This window comes from Neofelis nebulosa, chromosome 7, assembly GCF_028018385.1.
Source record: "Neofelis nebulosa isolate mNeoNeb1 chromosome 7, mNeoNeb1.pri, whole genome shotgun sequence".
Lineage (NCBI taxonomy): Eukaryota > Metazoa > Chordata > Mammalia > Carnivora > Felidae > Neofelis > Neofelis nebulosa.
Genome location: NC_080788.1, coordinates 98841765 through 98855547, shown reverse-complemented (window position 1 = coordinate 98855547; position 13783 = coordinate 98841765). Strand labels below are relative to the sequence as shown.

Here is a 13783-nt window from a genome sequence, read left to right as displayed (position 1 = left end):
GTCAGCACAGAGCCCAATGCAGGGCTCGAACTCACGAACCTTGAGATCATGCCCTGAGCCGAAGTCAGGCGCTTAACCGACTGAGCCACTCAGGCGCCTCGTGTATAATTTTTTTGAAAGAAATAACATACTCCAAACGGGTGGCGGATGAATCACACTATTGTGCCAAGCAAGGGTAGATGGAGGGAATGGAGTTCAAATTTAGCGGAGGTCTGTGCTTTTATCAGGTTGCTGCTCAGGCAAGGCACTTTAGCCAACCCGGAGGGACTCCAGCTGCAGGTGCACAAGTAAGCGCCCCCTCCCTGTTGCTAGAGCACGTTGCTAGGGAACGAGGGTACGGTTCAAAGAGGATATCCTCTTTCTGGGTTGCTGCACAGGTTTTTACCCGCTGTCAGTAAGAGAACTAGTTTTACTGGCAGGAGCTAATTGTCCCCAAGGTCTTCAGAGAGCTGTTTGAATCGGCAAAGAGTCTTAGTGCCCAGATTGAACACTCTCCGTGCTCGCAAACTCTGTGTTTATAATCAAATGCCCCCTTGCCACAGTAGCTGCTTCATTATGTTTTTATTGATCAGCACCCCCGCGGGAAGGGCCCCTCCGTAGCCAGAGCTACTGAGTTATCAACAACAGATGAGTGGATGACATCCTGTCACAGCTGACTTCACTCTTAATCAAAACAACTTTACTCGTGGAAACAACTTCATTTTTGTCATAAACAAGTGGATTTGAAATCCTATCAAATCAATATACACCAGACAGGGACAGGAAATGAGCCCGAGTAGGGACGGGAGCAGAGCCCATCGAGAAGAGCCACATTGTATGCAAAGATAGGAATTTGAAACACTCTTGAACACTCTAAGGATCCTTTGAAGGAGGGGCATTGACTGTGATAGCTGGGTGTGGGGTGCAGACCAGAGGCTGCTCGCAGGGGACTAGACAGAACAGGCACAATCCTCAGCACAACCACTCTTATTTGGCCCAACCCCCAAGCATATCTCCTGAATCAAGGCGAACGGCGAGGTCAGGTAAGAATCTGGGATTGAGACATGTTTCAAATTAACCACGGAGCGCCGATAGCACCTTCACGAATCACGCTGTTTATTGCACAACTTTATCACACAAGTTAGTCACACAAGAAGGTTAGAGGAAGGATTAATGAGCCACTCGAAGATCTGGGGAGGACCTGATCTGGTCTTACTTCCCGTGACAAGGGTTGACCTGGGCCGAGGTCGGGTCATCTTCTGTGTAGGCAGAACCTCTGTCCGGAGCAGCCTCCCAACGTGTACGGTGCAGGTGGTTGATCGCCCTGGAGCTACTGCTTTAGGGTCCGCTTAGGTGGGTCTAACAATTACGTCCATTGATCTTTGCCATATCGGTGCAGTCTTGGTCTCACCCGAGTCTTTCCACAGATATTTCCAAACAAGTTTTACCTATCTATCCATCACACAGCTTATCTATAGGGACACACTCCAAGTCCTACATTGGTTGTTGACACACAATACAGGAGTTCACATTGGCCACCGTGACTCCATCTTGTCTTACTCTAACTTAGCTTATTCTCTGTCTTCTCTGACTAGGAATCACATGCAAAGTATCACAGCATGACATCGTTCTTTTCCCCATACCAAGCCACCAAACAAGCCACCATCTCCTGGGGCCCTTAGCTCCCACAGGAGCCCCTGAATAGTTTGGCTCCTTCCATGTTTGTACTTCACAGCCTGTTCCCCACAGGGTAGCAGGAATGACCTTGCAATGATATAACTTGCTTTATGTCCCTTCGCTACTAAGGCCCTTCAATGGCTTTCCGTTGACTACTCTTGGAAAACAACCCAACCTCCTCACTCAGGGGCACTTGATCTGGCTGTTCCCACTTAGCTGACCTCGTTTCCACTTGCACTCTCTGTCCTTGTCTACACTCCTAACACGTGGTTCTTCTTTTATGCTAGTTCTTCCTCCTGCCTGGGTCCTCACACAGCTGGCAAATTTTTTCCTTTCATGCCATAATTTAAATACCACTTTCCCAGAGAGACTTTCCCTGATAGTCCCCTCCATCTACAGGAGCTACTCAGTGGTTCTCTGACAAATCACCGTGTTTCAATTCTCTGAGCAGCTCTTATTACTATCTAGTGTTTTCCTGTTTGTTCGCCTCTATGTTTATTGGCTTCCTCCTCTATAGTCCGTAGTCTCAAAAACTGGCAGCCGCCAATTCCTTCTCTCATTATATGCACCTGCTGCCCCACCTATCAAGATGTGAGGTCTGATTCTCTGTCCATTGAATCTGGACTGGGCTTTGGACTTCTTTATTTCTTGTCTTGACTGACAGAATGTGGCAGAAAGGATGCAGTCTCAGTTCTGGACCTAACTTTTTTCAGAGGCTTGTCTGCTTCCATTTTCACTCTTGGAAGCCAGCTGCCACGTAATGGGTTCAACTACACCCGTGGTGAGACCACCATGCCTTGAGAAAGCTCGAGCTTCCTCATGGAGGAGCACTGAAGTGACAGACAGGTTGTGATGCCTAAATGTAGATGAGTGAGTGAGCCCAGCTGACGCCCACAGCAGCAGAAGAACTGTCTAACCAAACCCTGACCTGATTCCTGGCCAGAGAATTGTGAGACATAATAAATCTTATTTTTTGAAGTCAGTAGGTGTTGGAGGTTTGTTAGGCAGCATAGGTAACTGATACATGCTCCCATGAGAATGAAGTTTCTCAGGCTTTGTCTGGCAGAACCTGTGGATTCAGTAGATACTTGTTGAACATGGGAATTGGGGGATAATGGAGTTGACCACTGACCAGAAGTCCCAATAAAGCAAAGACGCCAATATTTGACATTGTGAATGCTGGTAACCAAGGAATGGAATTTAGAAAGTGGGATATTGGAGGGCATTTGTTTGTTTGTTTGTTTTAACAAGTTTAGGGTTGTTGGAGTTTAACATTTCAGTTCTGAGTCTGGAGAACACATTTCAGTTCTGAGATGGATATGGCTGAAGGGACAGAGGACAAAGCTCCCTGAAATTGAGGAAGGGTACAAACTTGAGGTAGAATATTGGCTGAGACACCCATAAATAATCAAACTTTTCCAGGGTGATGATAGACCAAGGTAAAAGGGATTCAGGAGACTACAGCACAGAGAGACAGTTTACAGTGGAACAGAGGAGGGAGGTCAACCCAAAGGAAGGACTTGTCTGCAGTGGGGGAGGCAAGTCTGGGGAGCATCTAAGAGCAATGCTGGGCTCTCAGAGTCCTGCTGAGCACAGATGAAGCACTCTGGGCAGAAATAAAGGATGGCCTGGATGAGATCATGAGGGGAGGTGACTGGCCTTCAGATTTTGGCCAACCTGGAGGTAAAAGAGTTTAGTTTTCCTGCGAACATATCCAGAGGATAGATCATGTTTCCTGGTGGCAGTAGGGTCAGCAACCTGAGACCTTTGTTCAGGATTCCAAAAGAAACATGAAAGGATGCCGGTGGGGGCATGGTTAGGCCCAAGCTGGTAAATACCCGGTGGGCCTATTGGCCTGGCACAGCCCTCCTGAGCAGAGAGGGGAGGAGGAGGCAGGCTGGGTCCTGGGGTGAGGGAGAGTGGGGCTCGCCTGGACTGGTATCTCCACAAAGTTTGGCTTTAGATGAAGGGTTGGTCTATCTGTCAGCATTAACTACATGGGACTGGTGCCCTAGCAGGGCTGTGAAAGGTAAACTAGCTTGAGTCACATTTTTTCAAGTCCTTTTAGCAATAAACTACATTCTTTCATATTATAAAAGTAAAACCTTTTATGTGTAACATAAAAACTTTGTTTTCAAGTCTCCAAAGCCAAAAAAAGCCTTCAAACCCATGTTCTTCAGCCCTGTCTCCCTCTAAACACAAAACAATAAGCACGAGTAAGAGATAAGTCCTTAACGTACTATTAAATTCTCATTTTAATGACACAGTTACAGTCTCTCTGGGCTATCCTATTCCTCGTCCTGATTCTCAAGTCAAATTGAACCAAGCAAAGGACAAGTGATAGAGGAAAACAATGGATTCCTTCAAGCTAGCCTATTCAAACTGAAAGGTATTTATTAAGCTCCAACCCATTAGATCTGTTTTGATTACAAGGGACTGAGATGCAAGACCAGGTAACAGGTAGCTGAAGCCAAGGAAATGTATCAGTTTCTACAAATTTTAGAGAAAGACAAGTCCAGAGGGCAGGCTCAATCAGCTACTGAAATGACGCTGAAAAGAATCTCTCCCCTACCTGCTACACCCTCACAGCTCTGATGTTCAGGATCAGCTTTATCTCAGGCAGAATGTCCCCAAGTGGTGACTCCCAGGGGCTCTAGGCTTGCTTCCTGCCAACTTAGTAGCACCAGCAAAAGGGACCTTTTTTCCTTCAGCAAAATTGAGGTCTGGTTCTCATTGGTTGTACTTGAGTCACATGCACATCTGTGAACCGACGGTGGCCAGGGTGCTGCGATGCTCGCATTGGCCAGACCAGGATCACCCCTGGGGTAGCAGTGGTGGCATCAGTCACATCCAAGCCACATGGAAAGGGAAAGGTCGTTTCCCACATTAAAACCACGATTACCAAGAAAGGCATGGCATGCAGGAGTGAGGCAATGGGCAGCTGCTCCATGGGTTGGTACTGTGGCCACAGGAGGCCCTGTACTTAGAAGGACACTGTGTTTGGTTTAATGCTATGGACACTGTGTTTGGTTTATTATAATTCTTAATAATTTTTTACAGAGATTTTTTTAAATGATATTTATTATTGAGAGAGAAAGACCCTTAATCCGAAGAAGGCTCCGTGCTGACAGCAGCAAGCCCAATATGGGGCTCAACCTCATGAACCGCGAGATCATGACCTGAGTAGAAGTTGTATGCTCAATCGGCTGAGTCACCCAGGCGCCCCAAAATTATTAGTAAGTTTTGAAGACAGAGACTTTGACCAGGCATCTTCCTCTTTCACTGGGTCTGACAAATTTTGCAGCTGATCTTGCTGCTACACTCCTGTGTGTACGGGGAAAGCTTCCTGGAACATGGAAAACACAGTCCTCTCAGAGACAAAGAAGCATTAGGGCATATCTGGGGAACAGCAGGTAGTCTGTGCCAGTTGAAACTTTAAGGAAATGATGGAAACTTCATTCATTCATTCGCTTGTTCATTTAAAACTTGATTGAAGGAGGGTCCTGCTACTTCCAGGGAACAGGAAGAGGAAAACAAATGACCGTCCGAGACCCACAAGTAGCTCATAGTCTATTGGAAGAGGGGTAGAGACACAGCACAGCAGAGTAATGACTGAGATAAAAATAAGCACCGAAAGCCTGGGGCACAGAGAAGATGCCACTACCCAGCCTGGAGGTGGGTACGGTGCAGTGTTGTCCTAATAGGAAAGGCATGTGATTGATTGATAGAAGCCAATGGACACAGAGCATGTTAAGCCACTTGGTTCGCAGTTGATAGGGAAAGGTATGGAGATGGTTCCACAGAGCAGGAGATGTACACATGCTTCCAGATAGTGGCTTGTGGATGAGCCATTGGGTAGAGTGCGTGACACTCCCCAACAGCACCATTGTCCCCAAGACCCCCAACCCCACCACTGAATATCCTTCATGCCTGAATATTCATGCAATCCAGCCCTAGACCTAAGTGTTAAGATTTTTGCAACTATTGGGGCGCCTGGGTGGCTCCGTCGGGTAAGCGTCGGACTTCAGCTCGGGTCATGGTCTCGCGGTTTGTGAGTTCGAGCCCTGTGTTGGGCTCTGTGCTGACAGCTCAGAGCCTGGAGCCTGCTTCGGATTCTGTGTCTCCCTGTCTCTTGGCCCATCCCCTGCTCATGCTCTGTCTCTCCCTGTCTCTCAATAATAAATAAATGTTAAAAAAAATTAAAAAGATATTTTCAACTATCAACTCAGCAGGTAAAATCATTCTTAAATCTTGAGCCGACCACAGTAACTACTTGAATGACCCAATAAGGAATCCACATTGAAACAATCTGAAACAGTTGAAGCCCTCCAACCCCTGGACTTTTCATTTACACGAACCATCTTTACCCTGAAATAACAAAAGAATGATTTCTCCCCATATGTTTTTCTCTTTCATTGAGAGTTTGGGCACCAATAAACTCCTGTTGGCAGTGTGGCTTTTCTCTAGCACACTTTTGACTATTTGTCCCTTTTGAGTATCATCATGGACTTAATGCTTTTCACAGACTCAACTGGTTCCAATTAGCTGTGATAACGGGCTTCTCAAATATCGCAACTTGCTCAAAAAATAAAATTTAGACAGGGTCCCTATCCTTAAGAAAACTTACATTGTTTTTGAAAAAATGAGATCTAACATCCATGGAAAATGTCGTGGACAGAACAAGGTAGCACATGGTTTTAAGGGGCTGTTCTGTCGCAGAATTGGGCAGCGCCCTTCCTCCCAAACAGTTCTTTGGATGGACCGATTTTCATGGGAGCTAAGAAATTTCCTCTGGGGAGAAAACCCGCATCGGTCCACAGATGGATTCAGATTCCTGTAAGCATGTTGGCAGGGAAGGGCGCTACCGACTCTACAAAACTGGGAGGGCCAGGGTCACATGCACCAATGCAAGACTTCCTTCAAGCAACAAGTAAAGGCTGCTGATATCTATGGCTGAGTATCAGGTCACTGGAAAACTTAGGGACTTAAACAACAATCAATTTACCCTCATGGCTCGTGGTTCTGGGAGTTGACTGGAATCATCAGCAAGGCAGTTCTCACCCAGGGTTTCTGATCTCCGATTTCCATGGTTACAGTCAGAAGGTGGCTGCAGCTGGAGTCCTCTCAAAAGCTACTTTGCTTTTATGCTGGCTGTTGGCTTATGCCTTAGCTGGGGCTTTCTGCCAGAACACGCCTCTCTGTGTGGCCAGGCTCCTCAGAGTATGGTGTCTGAGTTCCAAGAGGGAGGCAGGGTGTGGAGGCTGCCAGTTTCTGAGGGCTTGGGGCCAGAAACTGGTGTGGCATCTCTTACCTATATTCTATTGGTCAGGCAGTTTCAGAGACCAGATTCAAGGAGGGGTGACCCAGAGCACCATTGGTTGGGAGGTGTCCAAGAATTTGGGGGCCACTTTTAAAAACAGAAACACTAAGTTTTTTTGAGTGTGAAGCATATGACACAAATTCTCTCATTTAACTCTCACAGCCATCAAAGCATTTCAATAGTTTGGGTGCAAACGAAGAACCAGTCACAGAGGAAACTAAAATTCAGAGAAAAGCTAGTGACTTGCTCAAGATTACACAGCACTCTAGCTCCAACGCCTATGTGCTTAGCTGCTACTGTCTGTTGGGTTCCTAGCACCTGGGGAAAAGAGGAATCTTCAAGGGGTTGAGGCCCTGAGTGGGTGGGAACCCCAAGAAACCCTAAAACTGTGCACTGATGTGAACCTGATGGTACTGGAACAGAAGGTGTCCACCTAGAGCCCACAGCATCCAGGCTACAATGCTCAAGCCAGCCTTTTCACCAGAAAGGGATTTGAGACGGGAAAGGCATTGGTGTGGGCTGACTTGCCCACAGAGGCCCTACATGGGCCCTTTCTTCAGCTGGGCCTTGAAGGGCAGGTAGGATTTGAGTCATGGAGGCCAATGGAAAAGAATTACTAAGGTTTTCTTGTAGGTCCTTAGGCTTTGCTCTTCATTTGCTCCAGGGGAAGCCCGTCTCCCGATGCAGTACATCGGGATCTCATGTCAAAAATAAGTCTTCGTTTCCTCACATGTCTTCATTTTGGGGACATGTGGTTTGCCAAAAGGCCATTAAGTTCAACTAAAAGAGCTTGGTCTTACTATACATAAAACTTATGCATGGGTTGTGTTAATATATGGTCCCCTCACAGAACACAAAGAACCTTCCTCAACAGGAAACCTCAGTGGCTTATTCTCTCTGTGTGAGGGTCTGCCGAAAAGGGCAGGGAATAATTTGGCAGAAGAAAAAAAGCTGGAGTTACAGCTTAATTCTGGCATGATCATGTGGTTGGAAGGTCAAAACAAAAACCTGCCACATTGCCTCTTGTTCGAAGTTCACTTGGAGAGATTGCGTGAGACTCTTTGATCTTGTAGGTCAAGGCACCAAGGCTTCAGGGCTCTTGAATTTATTTTGTGGTGAGGCTTCTGGTTTCTGAATAAAGACCTATAGTTAGAGTGTAATTTCCTGCCCTGCTCCCCACAGCATGGGCACCGACTACATCACCCAGCTCCTCTCAGGGGGGAAGGAGATCTGAGGCCGCAATTTTCCCAAATCCTCTAAACTAGGATCTAAAAAGGGTCCTCTCTGAGGAAATCTTGGAAAACCTTGTGATGAAAAGGCATTTCCTTCCTTAAAGCCAGGGCGGTCTTTCTGGTGGACTGAGCCTAGTGCCATGTGAAGGGCTCGAGAGCTGTTCCCACTGATGGAGATGAAAGAGATGTTTACCCTTATGAATGGTGGGGCTTTAGTCCCTGACCCGTAGAGCATCCAAGGGACCTGGATTTCCCTTGCACACAGTACACTTACACTCAGCGAGAGCAAGGCCAGCCTTCAGGTTTGAAGGAGAGCTACCCATTTCCAGTAGGCTACTTTAACATTTTTTTCAACTCAGGGTGCCTGGGTGGCTCAGTCGGTTGGGCGTCGGACTTCGGCTCAGGTCATATCACAGTCCGTGAGTTTGAGCCCCGTGTCGGGCTCTGTGCTGACAGCTCAGAGCCTGGAGCCTGTTTGGAATTCTGTGTCTCCCTCTATCTCTCTGCCCCTCCCCTGTTCACGCTCTGTCTGTCTCAAGAATAAACATTAAAAAAAATTTAAAATTTTTTTCAACTCGAGAAATATATGCTCATTGTAGAAAGAGCATACAACTGCAGAAAAGAGACCATTAAAAAAAAAAAAAAGCCAGCCATCTGTAATCCTATTACCAGAAATAATCACTGTTATTGTGGTATATTTCCAGAACTTTCTCTATGCATATGTGCCTGTATAAATGGTTATGTGTTCACACCCTCCATGTTTTTGTTACTTGTTCTTTCTCATGTACTATCGTATCATAAACACTTTTCATGTCATTAGACACATTTCAATGATATTACGTGTCTAAAGTTTCTTTGAAGAGTTGTACTTAATGAATCTCATTGGAAGTTAATGTTGACAACTTTTTTTTTTACTATTATAATCAATACTATAGTAACTCTTCTTAATATTTTCCTTTTGGATATGTTCTGAAGAATGTAATTGCTAGATCAAAGCTTATGGACATTTTTAAGGATTTTCATATCCCATCAGTCAGGATAGGCTAAAGATTGTAACAAGCACCCAGATCTCATTGGCTTAACACAGTAAAGATTTATTTCTCTTTTATTACAGTTCAGTATAGGTCATCTGGTTGGTGGGGGTGGAAAGAGCTCTACCCAGTCCTCTGGAAACAGAATTTATTCATATGATGGCTTTCCATTTGGCAGTGACTTGGAGTTCTTCAGCGGATCCTCTGATTTCAGCTGATAAGCAAAAGGAGGAGAAAATGAGAGAGGGGGACAAAAGATGAGAGAGAGGACAGAGGGAGAGAGAGAATGGAGAATTGCACAGGTGGTTTTAGGGCCAGGCTTGAAATTGACTCACATCACTTCTTCTGCCCACTTTCCAGTTGTCTGAAACTCAGTCACATGACCACTCCTAACTCAACAGAGGCGGGAAATGCAGTTTCCCTGTGTGTGCAGGAAGAAAACAGAGTTTGGTGAGTGCAGAGCATTGTTTCTGCCTCAAACATACATTACTGAGTTGCCAACCTATGAAATTTCTCCAGTTTATATTCCCACCAGTAGAGTATGAAAATTCCTATGTCCCTACACCCTCAATAATGAAGAGGAAGACATTTTTCGTGTTGTTTTCTGTAGATCTACATAAGGCATTGATGCTTCTCTACACGACTAGACTCCAAATATCTGTTTTTCTCTTGTGAGATATCTCCCTGAGCTCAGGACCAAGCTCTCTGGAGAGTCAGGACAGCATTTCTGACTGCTTTCCGGATAGCAACCCTCATCTCTATCTCACAGGCTGGCCTGAGTTTCTGGGCCTTTCTCTCCCTGTTCTTCTGTCTCCCCCTTCTCTTCCCTGCTGTAGAGGAAGAGGTAATGTTCGGAAGTCTGCAACATGGGCGACCCTTACAGAAGCCCTGCCCCACTCCCCTGGCCCCACATATCCCTGACTGCGTGGCTCACTCAGAGGCATGGGGAAAAGATTTGCACTCTGCATTTTCTGGGCCATCTCAGGTGGGTTCCAGCTTACATTTTCACAGAAAAAAGTTCAGAGAACGGAATTGGGAAGACACAATAGCAGTCCATATAGACTTGGCACATTGACCTTGACCAAACCGTCTAGTGTCTTGTCCTTAGCACTCAGTGTTCCTCCAAAAGAATCCTTCCCGATTAAATCAGGAGGAGTAAACTGCTTAGCAATCATAAGGGGAAGGCGATAGAATTGTGCAAAACCTATTTTTGACCATCTTCATGTGAACTCAGGTTACTGAACAACCACTTACATCTGAGCTGTGGTTTCTTCCTTGTTTTGAAATTTAGTTTCTAGAAGATAATGCTTTCAAATGGCTTCTTGTTCATGTCTTCCTCAGGGACTACCAGCTGCTGCCTGAAGATTGCCTGGCAGGCCTGACCCCTTGGCAAAGCAAAGGATCCAGTGAGGTCTTTGCAAAAAGTCTCTCCAAGGAGCTGAGGAGCTGGGCATCAGTACAGCAGAAAAATGCAAACCAATCAAGTCACAGATTTTTCAGGCATGCCAACCTTCTGGTCCTAGGCATGAAGCATTCCAAAAAGCCTAGGAAAATTCATATGTTTTCCTAAGAATGAACCGATATCTTGTCCTTCCAAGTTGTATCCTCTGATCCCTCCCTGAGAGGCAGCCATGATCTCTGAGGGGTGATAATAGCTGGGCCTCCTGGCTGAGTGAATCATACCAACTGTAAGCTTGGCTTATGACCCAGAAATGGAAACAGGAAGTGGCTTACAGAATATAAAGAGCACAGTCAAGGAAGGAGTGCAGTAGAATTCTTCTCGGATGACATGGTGTACAATAGACAGAGGTGAAGACTGGCATTTTTCCTTTTTTCTCTTTTTTTCTTTTCTTTCTCTTACCATGACGCCCTCTGGCAGGGCTGGGCCATCTGAACGGGGAGTGGGATGTCTTCCCGGGGTGGCAGAGGGGGAACCACTGTGGATAAGTAGCTTCTCTCCAGAGGGAGCCCATCTGTGGGATGCTATGGCCCCTTTTCACCTCATCTTTGCAAATTAATTTGGGTTCTTCAGAATGTATTTTGCCAGGCTTTATAAATGTAAACTCTCAAGAGGTGCTTCCAACAAGAAAAACCGACTTCTGGCAGCTTTGAATAGTTCCCAGAAGGTTCTCTGAGCCCACGGGGGGGAGGGCGTCCTTGCACTCATGCTGAGATACAAAAATCCACTGTCATCCCTAGATACCTGGAGGGGGCTGGATGGGGAGGGAGCCTGTCCTGCTCTGGGCATGGCCCTGGGGCATGGTGGCTGCAGGCGGGGTGGCCAGTGTGGGTGGACAGGAGTTTGGAGGGCTGACCTCCCTCTAGATGAAGGGTACCTCCCAGAGCTTCCCCACACTCCCCTTTATGCCTCTCCCAGGGCTGGAGAGCAGCTAGTGGAGGCTGAGGCCTGGCACATTGACTCAAACCAAATCATCCAGTGCTTTGTCCTTAGTGTTCACTGTTCCACCACAGTAACCGTCCCCAATGAAATCAGGATGGGTAAACTCCTAAACTGGGTACTGGGCCCACCTATGCCAGTGGATGAATCTTGAAGACCTGAGGCAGAGCAGGGCCTGGGCCCTGAGGAGGGCCCATCCAGGAACCAGTCTACCATCAACAAATGCCTCCTGAGGACCCTTTTTAGACCAGTTTCTCAGACTGGAGTCCTGAAGCAGTGGCAGAATGATGGGTGGGAGTGGAGCTTTTAAAAAGGCTGATTTTTCAGGGTGCCTGGGTGGCTCAGTTGGTTAAGCGTCTGACTTCGGCTCGGGTCATGATCTCGCAGTTCGTGGGTTCGAGCCCAGCATCAGGTTCTGTGCTGACAGCTCAGCTGTGGATTCTGTGTCTCCATCTTTCTCTGCCCTTCCCCTGCTCACACGCTGTCTCTCTCTCTCTCTCCCTCTCTCTCAAAAATAAACATTAAAAACAAACAAATAAAAATAAATTAATTAATTAATTTTAAAAAGGCTGATTTTTGGTCTCCTCTATAGGCCTCCAGAATCCAAAATTTTCAAAGAAAGTCCTGGAAATCTGTGTTTTTTGCACGCATTCTCTTCCCTAGGCCGGCCAGTGCAGTAAAATTTAAGAATCTTTCTCTATACCAATCCTGGTCTCATTTATTATCCTTTTCATGAAAATATTTCGTTTTCAACCTTTTGTGACTTCTGAAAATGGAATCTGAACCAGAGGGATCCACTTCCATAATACCGCCTGTGGCCATCACTGGCACACTTGGCTTGCCGATTTCATCAGAGGATGCGAAGGAAGCCAACCTTTGATTATCAGGATGCCCATATCTACTTTTCCGTTGACTTGTCGCCATTAAAGGCGCCTCTCCAGCTTTTCCTTTTCTCCTCTTTCTGCGAGAAAAATGGGTCTGGTGCTCTTGGAAGCTGTTCTCTTGGAACCCTTGAGCGCAGGGGCGAGTGAAAGTAAACTTGTTCAAGTTCCCTGAAGAAGCGGTAGTGGAATCCATTGGTGTTCCCACGGAGAAAGCACCGACTCCAAGAGAATGCAGGATGAATGGAGAAGGATGACGTCACACAGATGTCCGGGGAAACACCGGAACACCGTCACTCCGCTCAGTCCTTGGTCTCCTCCCACCACTTCCTCCAGCCCTCCCAGAACTCCTTCTGCCTCAGGAGTAATGCGAGCAATGCAGTGTGTGCTGGTAAGCCAGCTAGCTCTCTGGAAAAAAAAAAAAAAAAGAAAGAAAGAAAAAAGAAAAGAAAAACAAAAATCCGAATTTGTACTATTTGCCAGTTTCCACGGTGTAAACACTCCCACCACGGCAGATTTCAACTTACCGGTGGTTTAACAGCAGACTCACAACATTTTCGAATATTTAATAATCAGCTCTTGCAAACCAGGAGGGGACAACTCCAGCATGTCCTCAACAGTCCTGCCCCAGAAAATCCCCAAATCACACCCCGGGTGAGTATCACTTTCAGCTTCTCAGTCAAAAGGAGAAGTGGTTACTGTATGACCGGATTGTTATGACTAATATCAAAGTGCCGAACGTGGAAGGGCACGACGCAGGGGGTGAGGTTTTGTTTGCCAAATTGGAGGAGTTTTCATTTCTCAATCTTGGTCTCCTCTCCTTCCCTGGGCTGGAGCGTCGGAGGGAGCCCCGTCCACAGAGCTTCTCATTGGCCTCATAACAGAGATGCACGTAAGACTTCTCTGCCCCACCCCCCGCCCCCCACCAAGAGCTCCCCCAAACTTGTTTTCTCTTTTAAAACCCTAGGACCCTATGCTAGAGAACAGAATGCTCCTTCTTTCATTAGATAAGTTAAAAATGGAGGGTTTGGAAGCCATTCTGGATTCTGGGTTCTGCCTTTTGGTTTGGAAGGTGCTTAAAAGCTTTTTCTTTAAAAGCTGGACACAGGAGGTGTGCCTAGGTGGCTCAGTCAGTTGAGTGTGAGACTTCAGCTTAGGTCACGATCTCAAGTTTTGTGACGTTTGTGAGTTCAAGCCCCGTGTAGAGCTCTGTGCTGACAGCTGGGAGCCTGGAGCTTGCTTCAAATTCTCTCTCTCTCTCTCTC

At 46.5% G+C, this 13783-nt stretch overlaps 2 long non-coding RNA genes across 3 annotated transcripts; one reads left to right on the top strand and one right to left on the bottom strand.

The window, feature by feature from the left end:
* Nucleotides 1-775: 775 nt before the first annotated feature.
* LOC131517182 (uncharacterized) lies at nucleotides 776-11061 on the top strand. The gene is made up of 2 exons (XR_009264445.1): nucleotides 776-1022; nucleotides 10581-11061. It is a non-coding gene; the product is annotated as an uncharacterized LOC131517182 (long non-coding RNA).
* On the bottom strand, nucleotides 9287-13141 carry LOC131517181 (uncharacterized). 2 transcript variants are annotated; one of them, XR_009264444.1, is made up of 4 exons: nucleotides 13046-13141; nucleotides 10494-12926; nucleotides 9575-9660; nucleotides 9287-9453 (listed from the first exon to the last, which is right to left on the bottom strand). It is a non-coding gene; the product is annotated as an uncharacterized LOC131517181 (long non-coding RNA). The 2 variants fall into 2 exon arrangements; XR_009264443.1 differs by having other exon boundaries at nucleotides 9287-9660.
* Nucleotides 13142-13783: the final 642 nt, after the last annotated feature.